Below are 14,789 nucleotides of genomic sequence, written 5' to 3'. Positions count from 1 at the left end.
TCGAAGTGTCCAGAATATTCTTCATAGCAGTCGTGAACAATTGTGGTGCGGTGAGATGGCGCATTGTCCGCCAAACAAATCCCATCGTTGTTCGGGAACATGAACTAGATGAATGGCTGCACGTCGTCTACAAGTATCCCAACATAACCATTTCCGGTCAATGATCGGTTCAGTTGGACCAGAGGGCCCAGTCCAATCCATGTAAACAGAGACCACACCATTATGGAGCCACCACCAGCTTGCACAATGCCATGGCTTCGTGGGATCTGCAAAACACTCGAAGCGTACCATCATCTCTTACCAACTGGCATTGGGAGTCGTCTGACCAGGCCACCGTTTTCTATTCATCTAGGTCCCAAATGATATGGTCACGAACTCAGAAGAGGAGATGCAGGCGATGTAGTAATGTTAGCAAAGGCACTCAAATCGTTAGTCTGCTGCCACTGGTCGTTAACGTCAAATTTGGCCACACCGTCTGGTCGTCGCAGCGCCCACGTTGATTTCACGCAGTGCTGCTTGTCTATTATCATTGACAACGCCACGCAAACGTCGTTGCTCTCGGTCGTTAAATGGAGGTCATCAGCCATTTCGTCGTCAGTCGTGAGAGTTAAAATGCGTGCAATCTGGTATCCTCGGCACGTTTTTGATACTGTGGATCTCAGAATATTAAATTCCCTGTTGTTTTCCGAAGTGGAATGTCCTGTGCATCTAGCTAGTTTCGCGTTAAAAATCTGTTAACTCCCGTCGTGCTGCCATAATCGTCGGAAATCTTTTCACATGAATCACCTGGGTACAAATGACAGCTCCGCCAATGCACTATCATTTTATAATTTGTGTACAAGGTACTACACCATGAGATTATCACTCTGCAGCCGAGTTTGCGTTGATGTGAAACTTCCTGGCAGATTAAAACTGCGTGCCGGACCGAGACTCGAACTCGGGAACTTTGCGTTTAGCGGGCAATTGCTCTACCATCTGAGCTACCCAAGCATGACTCACGCCCCTTCCTGACAGCTTTACTTCTGCCAGGCTGTGAGGACGGGGCGTGAGTCGTGCTTGGTTTCCCGCCAAAGGCAAAGGTTCCGAGTTCGAGTCTCGGTCCAGCTCACAGTTTTAATGTGCCAGGAACTTTCAAGGTACTACAGAATTTGTGTAGGAGCGTATCGTTATCCAATGACTTTTATCATCTCAGTGCATGATGGATCGTCTATAGCGTCGGTCAAACTTCATTTGCTTATTCACAAACACGAGACTAAATTATCAGAATTTTGGCATGAAAGACAGGTAAGTGATTCACGGGTTACTGTTAGACGCAATAAAACAGTATTCAAAATGATAGTATTTAGCGTGATTGTTGAGGTTTTCCCGGCATACTAAATATTTTGTGAGGATTCGGGATTGCAGGCCGATCGTGTTGACTTCTTGCCACAATATTTGCAAGCCCGGAGTTGGCATCATCCTTCACAAAATGGCAGCATCCTTAGAATCGTGTTGCACCGGGCACATGTTGTTCCTGATGGGGGCAGCCTTACAAGAGAGCTAGAACATCTACAGTCGTTGTTTAAACATAATGGTTACTTCCCTCATCAGATTAGTACAGAGCTAAGAAGGAAGAAAAGTGACCACACACAACATCATGACGATAAAGATCTTTTCAATTCCAGGGCGTTCCTTCCCAACGTCGGAAACCTTTAGTCTAAAGCAAGCAATATCCTAAGGAGACATCAATTAAGGTAATCTTCCCGACACCAAGTGAAGATTAATGCTCTTCTCGGTTCGGTAAAGGACGATCTGGGACTGCGGAATGCCCAAATTTACAAAATTCCTTGCCAGTGTGGCAAAGCTTACGTAGGTCAGACTATACGCACAGTACATGGAAGGTGCGTTGAACACCAACGCCACGCTCGCCTTTCGCAGCCCAGTAAATCGGCCGAAGCTGAGCACTGTATTACCACAGGACACTATGGATTATTCTACGACAAAAATCTTGGCCCGGTGGGAGATCCTTTTGGGATTCAGTAAGTAGAGAATCAGTGGGAACACGTCATGTAAAAGATCTTTCAAATCGCGACGGCGGCTTTCAACTGAACAGGCTTGGGACCCGTTGGCCTCCTTAATTTCTTCTGAGAGAAATCACTTCATTCATAATGACACGTCCGGCGACATCTGACGTTTGTCTTTAAGGCTGCGACCGTGCATTCCGACAGAGGGAGGACATGTAGTTAGGCCTTTACGCATGCGCCTGTGCGCCATAGATGAAACAGTATTTGGAGAGGGCGTGGATTTTGACAGAGTGACGCCGACAATGCGCATGCGCGCAATTTTTGCTGTAAAGCCGACATCACGAATTAGTAGTCTCCAGTGGTGAAGATGGCTGAACGGCTGACAGCCGAAATATTGTGGAAATAAATCAACGTGATCCGACTGCAATCCTGAAACCTCATAGAATATTATACTTGTTGCTGAAAATGACTGTTGCTGCAATTTCTGCACTAACCAGTGGCTACGTAATCCGGAGAAGAATCCACTGTATGAAACAGAGGACTCACTGCTGCCACGAACATTGTGTCACATTGAAGCGGAAGCTGATGGCTCCCTGATGCGGTAGTTTTAATGCCCTCTGGGGGTGGAAGGCGCGCCCTATCAGTAGATCTGATTTCAGTGACGGTGGTGACCAAGACGTGTAAGTTTTGATTCACACGCTGTTTTGGTGAATCCTTGATGTGTCCCAGATACCTACTAAGGTAGACAACATTGTCGGATGCCGTGTAGTCGTGCTAAATACTGAACCTGACCCGCCGGTATGGTAGGCCATCACACCCGTGCGACGCTAGAGTTTACGGCAGCTTTTACTGTGGTGTCACCGCCAGACACCAGACTTGCTAGGTGGTAGCCTTTAAATCGGCCGCAGTCCGGTAGTATACGTCGGACCCGCGTGTCGCCACTATCAATGATTGTAGACCGAGCGCCGCTACACGGCAGGTCTAGAGAGACTTCCTAGCACTAGCCCCAGTTGTACAGCCGACTTTGCTAGCGATGGTTCACCGACTTCTACGCTCTCATTTGCCGAGACGATAGTTAGCATAGCCTTCAGCTACGTTATTTGCTACGACCTAGCAAGGCGCCATTATCTGTTGCTATTGGGACTGTGAATCATGTAATGTCAAGAGCGACGTTCGTCATTAATGGATTAAAGTTAAGTATTCCACCAGCTGCGTCCGTTTTTTCTCAATTCTAATTCCCTTGTCATGTTCCAGACCTCACGCCAGCCTGCGTGAGGTAAAACGCATGCATTTCGGCCTCCTTTAGGAACACGGTTGGCTCTCCTGCCAACCACAACATTTACCATGCACAGGAGTGGTGCTGATAGACTTTCAGTCTAGCCATCAGCACTGCCTGCTGTGCTGACAACAGTACTGGATGCTGGACTCTTATTGTTGGGTCTTCGATTAGCTGATTGTCTCGTAGGGTAGCAAGCGTAAGATCAGTACTAGAACAATCTCACACACAAGATGTTATCATAGCTAGAGAAGCTAGTGTGAACGACGTGAACGCCATAGATCCTAATGACTGAGTGCAAAAAGCCAATGGGCTGGAGCATTTATGTCACCGAAGAGAGGCTATCTTGTACGACGTCATTCGTGATGACCGAATCGCTTCTGCTCCTCTCGTGTTATCAGCGGTCTAGTTCCGTTTCATTTGCTTATGGAATTTGTTACAGGGCTTCTACTGCTTATTCGAACTCTCGCTAGTCGTTGTTGCGTTCTAGCTATTGTGTACTGTATAAAGTTACGGAAGTAGAGGAGTACCAGCAAGCGAGATTAACAAAAATTGATGGTAGGGCTAGGTCCCACGTTATGGTGTATACATTATTTGCCAAGTGGTTCCAATTTATTAAAGATTTAAAAAAAAGTAACAACAGTGAAACCCAATTAAATATTATTTTATAAATCAGCATTTTCAAACAGTGAGTAGAATTTTTTAAATTCAAAGGAGCGCAATGGCTTGACCAAATTAAAAACGATAGCTAAATATTTAAATAACAACTTAAATGTCCAAGGCTTACACAGCGGTTTTAAGCTGCAGACCCAGGATTTAACATGGTCTTTTCAGAGACGTGACTAACTAGAAACAATATTTTTGAAGGTCAACTGTAATTGTAGTATCCTGCCCACTCGTATAATATAGGGTGAATAGGGATCGGTTTTCTCGGATCGCTATACAACAATTCAAGCAAATCGCATTAATGGAATCCCTTTAATCCCAGTTAACTATGCGTATTCACATAGGTGTGCCGCAAGCAAATGGCGACATAGAAATAATGTCCTTCGGTGTATACAATTTCAGTGCACTTTGGGTGCATAGATCCAGAGAAATCAGTACCCAGAACAACCATCTTTGGCCGTAATAACGGCCTTGATACGCGTGGGCATTGAGTCAAACAGAACTTGAATGGCGTGTACAGGTACAGTTCCCCATGTAGCTTCAACACGATACCACAGTTCATCAAGATTAGTGACTGCCATATTGTGAGTTGCCAGTTGCTCGGCCACCATTGACCAGAATTTTTCAATTGCTGAGAGATCTGGACAATGTGCTGGTCAGGGCAGCAGTCGAACATTTTCTGTATCCAGAAGGGCCCGCACAGGACCTGCAACATGCGGTCGTGCATTATCCTGCTAAAATGTAGGGTTTCGCAGGGATCGAATGAAGGGTAGAGCCACGGGTCGTAACTCATTTGAAATGTAACGTCCACTGTTCAAAATGCCGTCAATGCGAACAAGAGGTGACCGAGACGTGTAACCAACGGCACCCCATACCATCACGCCGGGTGATACGGCATGGTGGCGATGACGAATACACGCTTCCAATGTGCGTTCGCCGCGATGACGCCAAAAACGGATGCGACCATCATGATGCTGTAAACAGAACCTGGATTCATCAGAAAAATTGACGTTTTGCCATTCGTGCACCCAGTTTCGTCGTTGAGTACACCATCGCAGGCGCTCCTGTCTGTGATGTACCGTCAAGGGTAACCGCAGTTATGGTATCCGAGCTGTTAGGCCATGCTGCTGCAAACGTTGTCGAACTATTCGTGCAGATGGTTGTTGTCTTGCAAACTTCCCCATCAGCTGACACAGGGATCGAGACGTGGCTGCACGATCCTTTACAACCATGCGGAAAAAATACCTGTCAACTCGACTGCTAGAAATACGAGTCCGTTGCGATCCAGCACTGCATTCCTTATTACCCTCCTGAACCCACCGATTCCATATTCTGCTAACAGTCATTGGATGTCGACCAACGCGATCAGCAATGTCGCGATACGATAAGCCGCAATCGCGATAGGCTACAATCTGACTTTTATCAAAGTCGGAAACGTGATGGTACACATTTCTCCTCCTTAAACGAGGCGTGACAACAATGTTTCACCAGGCAACTGCCGTCTGTGTATGAGAAATCGGATGGAAACTTTCCTCATGTCAGCACGTTGTAGCTGTCGCGACTGGCGCCAACCTTGTGTGAATGCTCTGAAAAGCTAATCATTTGCATATCATAGCATCATCTTGCTGTCGGTTAAATTTCGCGTCTGTAGCACGTCATCTTCGTGGTGTAGCAGTTTGAATGTTCAGTAGTGTAGTTTAATTACTTGTGATGTATGTAGACACGTCATACGCATAACCAATATTCAGGAACGAAAGACATAGCCGTTCTTTTTCTTGGTTGCTACTTCGATTTCCCGCATAGTGGCAGCTCATTATCCTACCCTTCAGACACAGCTTACAGAGATTTTTTACGGGTTATTTAGCTGCCCCGGCCGCTGTCGTTTCATTCAATCTGCATTGTTGTACGTGGCCTTCAAAAACCACTCGTGCGATGTTCATTGTCTTTCGCTCCGTCCCTAAAAGCTATTAGTCTTACAGAAAAAAATAACAGAATCTTGTATGCGGGAAATTTAAATTTTGTACTGGGGTAAGTTTTCGCTAGAGGCGAAAGAGACCTTCAGATGCGCCCCCACTCCCACACTCAAGTCAAACGCGTCAGGATTTCTAGTTCGTTGTTCATGGCCTCCCTCCACCCGCTGTACAAAAATTTGCAACTCCACGAACTATTTTTCATATTCGAGCTTTTTTGATCCATCACTGAATGGCCTTGCTTCGCCACGGACTTAGTCGAGCACTTAGAAATTGTAAAATCTACATTTGTGCAAATTTTAGCTAACAATCTTGTGTATTTTAACAGCGTAAAATAAATAATTACATGTTGTATTTGACAGGCCTTCTGACTACTAAACAACTGTGCTTGTGAGTTCTAAGTTTGGACTGAATTGTCAACGTAGTTTTAGCGTAACGTATACAAAATCCGTTTTTCCCGTACCCTCACGTGCACGTTTAAATTAATAACGTTAACTAAATAGCCGAATATGCTGGTAGCATAGATGCGCAGTCAAAAGAGTTTAGAAAGGATCCAATATCGGCAAAAGTCAGTGTAGTCTAAAAATTTTATACACTGGTAGCAAGAATTCCATGAACAATAGACTAGAAATCCTGATTGTTGAGGGATGAGTGTGGGAGTGGAGGTGTGTTTTTCTTGAATAAATCGAAAACAATGGCTAGCACAGAAATCGTATCACAAAACAAAACTGTATTAAATCTTCTGCAAAACGGTTCTATTCATTTTTATGTAGGATTAATAGTTTGCGCTTAGTGAACGAAGGATATAAAAGTCTATGTAACTTACAAAATAATAAATGAAAGGGATATTTATTTATAAAAGGTAAAGGTAAGGAAAGTGACTCTTTCTGCCTATTTATGAACAAAATTTATTTTGTTACTTCCCAGAGAGTTATAGAAATGAGTTATGATTTTTTAAACAGAATACTATTTTCATGTAGCTCATGCACTTAACCCAACGGTGCACATATCAATTTAAATGAAATTTCAATAGGTTAGAAACTTATAAGGTTCTAGTGGGTGTATGCCACATGCTATACATAACTGGCGGTATTCAGAATCGTGTCCTGGTAGCGAAATGTTGATTTAAGTGATGCGTTCAAACGATTGCTGTTTTCCTCAACGGACAATTCAGTGCGCCTACGAAGTGACCTGCGGACGAGATGTATAGTTTCTAGTTCACGGAGCGACAAGCTTGCTCATTGTGCTGTTTGACGTCATCGTTAGGTATTCCTGCAAAAGTAAATCTACTGCAGTTAAATCGCGCACCCGTGTCACACATTCCTGAGGACAGCAGAGTCCTAAACATCTTCGAGGAAATTTGTTATTCAGTTCTTCAGAAACGTCACGTACAGAGTGGGCTGGATAACCATCGTGCTGCATCCACATCCGGCCTGTTTCGCCTATAAAAGCTCGATACATGTCACCTGTCAGAGATAGCGAAGTCGGATCGATAATTTTTTCTTCATGTTTTCCACAACAAATATTAATGGACCACCTCCTTTGTCGATCAAAATGGCTCTGAGCACAATGGGACTTAACTTCTGAGGTCACCATTCCCCTAGAACTTAGAGCTACTTAAACCTAACTAACCTAAGGACATCACACACATCCATGCCCTAGGCAGGATTCGAACCTGCGACGGCAGCGGTCACGCGGTTTCAGACTGTAGCGCCTAGAACCGCTCTGCCACCCCGGCCGATTCTTTGTCGATCGACATGACGTATCCACCTAGAGTTATCTGTGACCGAGCAATGTATCTTATGACAGAGCACTGTATTATAACTTGTGAGCGAGGGTCCATTAGAGACCGTCACTTTTTGTAAGGCGTCCAAAGTAAAATTATTCACGGGAGAAACTAATTATCCGATGGAAATCGTTCACAAGAGCTTCTGTGTCAGTGACACGCGAAACGGATGAAACTTGCTTCCGTACACTATTCGACACTAGGCGACAGTGATTGCAAGAACTTCTTGTAAGCTGAAAGGAGGATCGTGGTGTATCGCAGCCAAAGCAGGCTCGAATCCTGCTTCGGGTATGGATGGGTGTGATGTCTTTAGGTTAGTTAGTTTTAAGTAGTTCTAAGCTATAGGCGACTGATGACCACAGATGTTAAGTCCAATAGTGCTTAGAGCAATTTTTTTGATATAGGAAGCGGTGTTCCATATGTACATCCTCAGGGAATTCCTCCTCAAATTAAGGCCTATGTTTGATACTAGTTGACGTCTCTTGGTAAGGATACCCTTCTTTCTGCTGCTAGGTTGCTTCTTCCGTCCATTGTGGGCTATTTGCTGCATCGATAGCGGGGTTCTTAACTGCGTCTACTACGTAACACCCAATAGTGATGTCAAGTTTGTAGCTGTTCTCGTTTCTACAACTCCTCATTACTTCTCATTACTTCCGCCTTTATTCGATTTACTATCAATGCATATTCTTTTCTCAGTAGACCCTTCATTCTGTTCAACAGATGCTGTAATTCTTCGTCATTTTCACTGAAGATAGCTAAGTCATCAGCGAATATTGCCACTGATATCCCTCCGTATTATATTTTAATCCCTCGTTTGTTTATTCTATGTGTAGATTAAACAGTAGGGCCGAAAGACTACAGCCATTTTTCATCCGAACGCTTCGTTCCTGGTCTTCCAGTCTTATTGTTTCCTGTCGTTTCTTGTACATGTTGTGTACTGCCCCTCTATTGCTTACTCGTATTTTCTTGAGAATTTCAAGCAGCTTGCACCACTCTGTATTGCCGAACGCTTTTTCCACATCAACAGATTCCACGAACATGTCTTGATTTTTCACCAGTTTCGCTTCCAACATCGACCGCACTATCAGAACTGCCTCTCCGATTGCCTTGCCTTTTCTAAAGTCAAACTGGTCGTCTATTTCCATTATTCTGTATATCATTCTGATCAGCAACTTGCATGCATGAATTGTTACGCCGATTGTCCGATATTTGTCACAGTTATCGGCTGTTGCTCTTTTCGGAATTGTGTGATTGTTGTTTTCCGAAAGTAACATGGTATATCGAGAGTCTGACACACTGACGTGACAAAGTTTATTGGATGTCTCCTAATGTCGTGTCGCACTCCCTTTTTCCCAGCGTAATGCATCAGTTCGACGTGGCATTGATGCAAAAAGTCGTTGAAAGTCCCCTGCGTAAATATTGAGCCCTGCTGCCTCTATTGCCGTCCATAATTGCAAAAGTGTGCAAAATTTTGTACACGAACTGACCTCTACATTATGTCTCATTAATGTTCGTTGGGGTTCATGTCGGGTGATCTAAGTGGACAGATCCTTCTCTTGAATTTCCCAGAATCTTCTTCATACCAGTTACGAAGAGATGTGGTCGGTGACATGGAGCATTGTCATCCATTAAAAGTCCATCGGTTTGGAAACATAACGTCCATGAATGTTTGCAACTGGTCTCCAAGTAGCCGAACCATTTCCAGCCAATGATCAGTTCAGTTGAACCAGAGGACACAGTAAACAGAGCCACCACCAGCTACCACAGCGCCTTGTTGGCAAGTGATGTCCGTGGCTTTGTAGGGTCTGAACCGCACTCGAACCCTACCGTCAGCTCTTACCTTCTGATTTCGCGAGTCATCTGACCAGACCTCTGTTTTCCAGTCGTCTGGGGTCCAACTGACGTGGTAACGAGCCCAAGAGAGGCGCTGCAGGCGATATCGCGCTGTCAGCAGTCACACGCATCGGTCTACGGCCATAGCTCATTAACGACAAATTTCGTCGCTCTAACGGACACGTTTATCATACGGCCTGCATCGATATTTACGGTCATTTCATGCGGTGTTGCTTGTCTGTGAGACTGACAACCCTACGTGAGCGCCGTTGTTTCAGGTCGTTAAGTAAAGGCCGTCGGCCACTGAGTTATTCGTTGTGAGAGCTAATTCCCTGAAATTTAGTGTCGTCAGAACATTCTCCACACTGTAGCTCTCGGAATATTGAATTCGAAAACAATTTCCGGAGCGTAATGTCCTATGCGCCTAGTTCCAACTACCATTCCACGTTCAAAACCCGTTAATTCTACTCGTGCGCCAATCATCACGTCAGCAACCTCTTTACATGAATCACCTGAGTATAAACGACAGACAATGCTTTTCCGTTTTATATCTTGTGTACGCGACACAACCATCACTTGTATATGTGCATATCGTTATTCAATGGTCCTTGTCACCACACAGTACTTTGTACACAACAACATGTTCGCTTTGTTGCCACTTACATCAATAGTGTTAGAAATTCCCATGGGTTTGTATCCCTTGTAGCACAGAGCTCTTTTAAAATCTGATTCTATTACTGGATCCACTATTTCTTCCCTGTCTGTTCATGCTCATTCTTCTGTTACGTTATCAGGCACCTCGTACCCCTTCCAGAGGTCTTCGGTGTAATGTTTCCATCCATTAACTCTTTCCTCTGCGTTTAACAGTGGAATCTGATGTCATTCTTAACTTTACCGCTTCTGCTTTTACTTTCACCGAAGGCTGTTTTGACATTCCTATATGCGGAGTCAGTGCTTCTGACGACACTTCTTTTCGGTTTCTCCACATTTTCATGTAACCATTTCGCCTTAGCTTTCCTGTTTTTTTTCAGTTTATTTTATTCCTAAGTGACTTGTATTATTGCATTCCTGAATTTCCCTGAACATTTTTGAATCTCCTTCTTTCGTCAGCCACCTGAAACATGATGACGAACATAAAATCGTAACACTAAAAAGTAATTAAAGTAGGGTAACGAAATTTCGGGGACATTTTTGTCTAGGTAACTTATTTAAGTGAGTAATATTGCAAGATCACGGGGTAATGTAGATACGAGATAAGACATTACAAATGTGAAATGCTCGTACGTTAGTAACCAGTGTAACCGCCAGAACGTCGAATTCAAGCATGAAAACATGTACGCATTTTGGTGCGCAGGTGCCAGACGTCATTATGCTGTTCCGTGCCTGTTGTACCTGGTCGGCCAGTACATGGGCGGTTAATGCTGTTTGTGGGTGACGTTGGTGCTTTCATCCTATGATATTGGAGACAGAATGGTGATCGAGCAGGCCAAGGCAATATGTTGACCCTCTGTACAGTACGTTAGGTTACAATAGCACTATGTGGGCGAGCGTTATTCAGTTGGAAAGCACCGCCTGGGACGCTGTTAATGAATGACAACACAACAGATACAGTCACCAGACTGACGTACAAATCTGCAGTCAAGGTGTGTGGGATAACCATGAGAATGCTCCTGCTGTCTAACGAAATCCCATCGCAGACCATAGCTCTTACTGTAGATTCAGTGTGTCAAGCGTACAGACTGGTTGGTTAAAGGCCCTCAACTGGACTGCTTGTAAGCAACACACGGCCATCATTTTCATAGAGACAGAACCACCTTTCATCAGAAAACACTTGACACCAGTGAACTACAAATGACGGTGGTTTGGAGTCAGTGGATACACGCTACAGGATATCTGTCTCAGAGTTGTTCTTGTAGTAACCGGTTTGTAAGAGTTGGTTTTTGTTAACTGCTGCTCATAAAGCTGCTGCACATGCAGTACGATACACCACAGCCATGCCAAGGGTACAGTGGTTTTCCCTCCCGGTAGTCCCACGTTGCCGTCCGAACCTCGTTATCCTTGTGACCGAATATTCTCGTGGTCACCGGTGACAACAATCATGTACAGTGGCTACATTCCTGCTAAGGAACGTCCTATTACACGACAGCGTTCGAACTCAGTAGCGTCTTTTCCGCCTTTAAGGAAAGGAAAGGAGGGGAATGTATGGAAGCCACTGAGAAGCAGATCAGTTACGACATCGACATCAGGGACTGACTTCCATGGTACTAGACGGAGCTTTAGCGAGCAAAAACTGTAGAGGGAGACAGAGGTTGGAATACACCCAGCAGATAATTGAGGGCGTAGGTTCAAGAGCTATTCTTCGATGCAGAGGTTGGCACAGGAGTGAAATTCGTGACGGGCCGCAGCAAACCAATCACAAGACTGATGACACGAGACGAACGCCGCCCCGGTGGCTATGGAAAACACAGACGCAGCCATCCTCCTCCGGGATGGGATTGCAGTTTCCGATGTCACATATCTCCCAACGGCCCGAGGAATGGTCATAACAGTTGAAGGAATCCAAATCATAAATCTCTGCTCCCCATCGGGCACTGATAAACGGAGGGATCGCTCCCAGTTCTACGCAGAAGATATCACGCCTTTATTCCTCGGTGGATACGATCATCTCATCGTATGTGGAGATATCAACTGTGTTCTCGAGCGTACAGACAAATACCCTCGTTCCACCACATGTCCGGAATTTCGCTTGCTCGTCTGCCGCCTTCGTCTAGTCGACACTTTGAGAGTGGTACATGAAGACGAGCCACTCCGCAGCCGACTCGATAGAATATACATATCTGGCGCTCCAAGATACCCCTTCTCCTCGATGCGGAACGTTGGCCGCCTGCCTTTTCGTATCATGACATCTGTACCATGAACCTATGTAGGCAATCTACATGGCGCAGTGCAGGACCTCGGAAACTCAACGTCGACAACACTTCACCGACACGTAGCAGGCTTGTGTTCAACGTATCATGCGTTACGAGACCATACTGCAACGGTGATTACTGTACACAAAACCAGCCATCCGACTCAACTTGACACACTATGCCAGAGCCAAAACCAGGTGGAATCATTGCACAATAGATTTCTACTATAGCGCACTACCACAACTCATGGGTCATCCGCCGTCCTCAGATCGTCTAAAAGATGCTCAACGATCAAGGCAAAGATTAAAACCTTGATCAGATGCCGTCTAGTAGGAGCCGTTGTACGAGCACGCATCCGAGATAGGATTAACGGTGAAGAAACTTCTATGCACATTATTGTTCAAAATGTTCGTCAAAGTCGACAGGCCCTAATGTTGACTTTAGACCTGCCTCATGGACGCCGCCTGACTTCGCAAGCTACCATTGTGGATGCCTTCAGAACGCACTACAGACTTCTCTATCAAGAAGTACCTGCCGGTGCAGGGGCCATTGCTGCGGTTGCTCTGGAGGTACATTATATACTAAACGCCGCAGCTGCAACCCGCCTGACTGCGGAAGTGACCACAGCTGAAGTCAGTGGTGCTGTGGGTAAATGATGACTGATTCGGTCTCCCGGCCCGTATGATTTTACTGCTGTAATTTTACAGAACCTTCCCAGATTTGATGTTGCCACGACGAAGAGACATTTAATGGGAACTTTTGTCTGGCGCTGCAATCCCGCCACCAACTTCCGTGGAAGGCTGGAGGAACACGACTCGATAGTTATCGGCCGATCACGTCACTCAAATCAGACTTCAATATTTTCACAAGCCTTCTAGCTGTGCGACTCAAACATGTGTTACGAGAAATTGTTTCGCACAAACAAACTTCCTTCGGCGGCGATCATAATATATAGGCAGCAATCAGTGAATTTCGAGATGTGATCGTTTTGGCAACACCCTCGCGACTGCCACACGCTTTAATCTCTATCAACCGAGCGTTTGACCGCGTCAACCATGTATTCCTCAACGCAGTGACGGATTGGATGTACGCCCGAGACATTTTCCGCACCTTGGCGATCAATTTTCGGGCGCTACTGCAACGCATCCGAGCAAACATACAAAATCACCTACTACGCTCTCTCAATACGCGTCAGAGTGTCACCTTCGTCAATACCCATCTGGATACCCCACATCGTGCAGATTCTGCCTATCACTGCGACTATTGCACGGAGACTACAGGCGGCTTTGGGGTATTTTACATGTTCTGGACACACCTTCAAAGTACAATATGACGCTCTCATCTTACGGAAGCGGAATGGTGGCCTAGACCTGGTTAACGTGAGAGCCAGGACTACGCCACTTTACACTAGTACTACGCTCCGATAATGGAAAAGACAAAATGCTAGTTCTACCGGAATGTTGACCACCGAGGTCGCACCTGTTTCGAGGCGCCCACCGACGTCTTTGGCACACATCCCCCCACCGATGTCGCACACTGGCCGTTTCTTTTTGAAATACAGTTACATATGCACCGAGCTCCCCAGGACGAAGAAGCACCACCAGCGACATCTGCCACCTTCTCCGAAAGCACCCACCCCGCAACCCAGGCGAAGCAGTTCACCCCCAGGTTTCATGGCCTACAGTTTGGAGAACGATCCACCAACCATACCACACCACTGACACCACCGCCATGTCGTACCTCCTCTTCAATGGCAAATATTCTACAAGACAGAAACTGCATCGCATCACGCTGGTGGACTCACCCCTGTGCCTCAAATGCAATGTCGAAGATACAGATTTACATCGTATTGAGTGTGGGCCAGCAGCAGCTGCCGGCCTCGGTGGCCGGGCGGTTCTAGGCGCTTCAGTGCGGAACCGCGGGACTTCTACGGTCGCAGGTTCGAATCCTGCCTCGGGCATGGCTGTGTGTGATGTCTTTAGGTTAGTTAGGTGTAAGTAGTTCTAAGTTCTAGTGGACTGATGACCTAAGATATTAAGTCCCATAGTGCTCAGAGCCATTTGAACCATTTGAACCAGCAGCAGCTCTCTGTACCCTCGTACAGAAGATTGTGGCTTCCAACCTCCGTGTACCACCTCATCACGGTATTATATGGATCAGTGGCATGGCTATCAGCTACCTCTTCCGGGATGACATCGTCGATCTGGCGTCCGGCAGACTTTTGGACACGCCTCCAAGTACGCCACTACATCCTTCGCCGACATCGACACTATCGGGCCACTTTCGCGAACTACTTACACAGTATTTTCCCCAACCACCCTCGAAGCTGGAATTTCAGCGAAACGT

This window comes from Schistocerca gregaria, chromosome 3 (genome assembly GCF_023897955.1).
Source record: "Schistocerca gregaria isolate iqSchGreg1 chromosome 3, iqSchGreg1.2, whole genome shotgun sequence".
NCBI classification, from domain to species: Eukaryota; Metazoa; Arthropoda; class Insecta; order Orthoptera; family Acrididae; genus Schistocerca; species Schistocerca gregaria.
Note: the sequence above shows the minus strand (reverse complement) of the source record.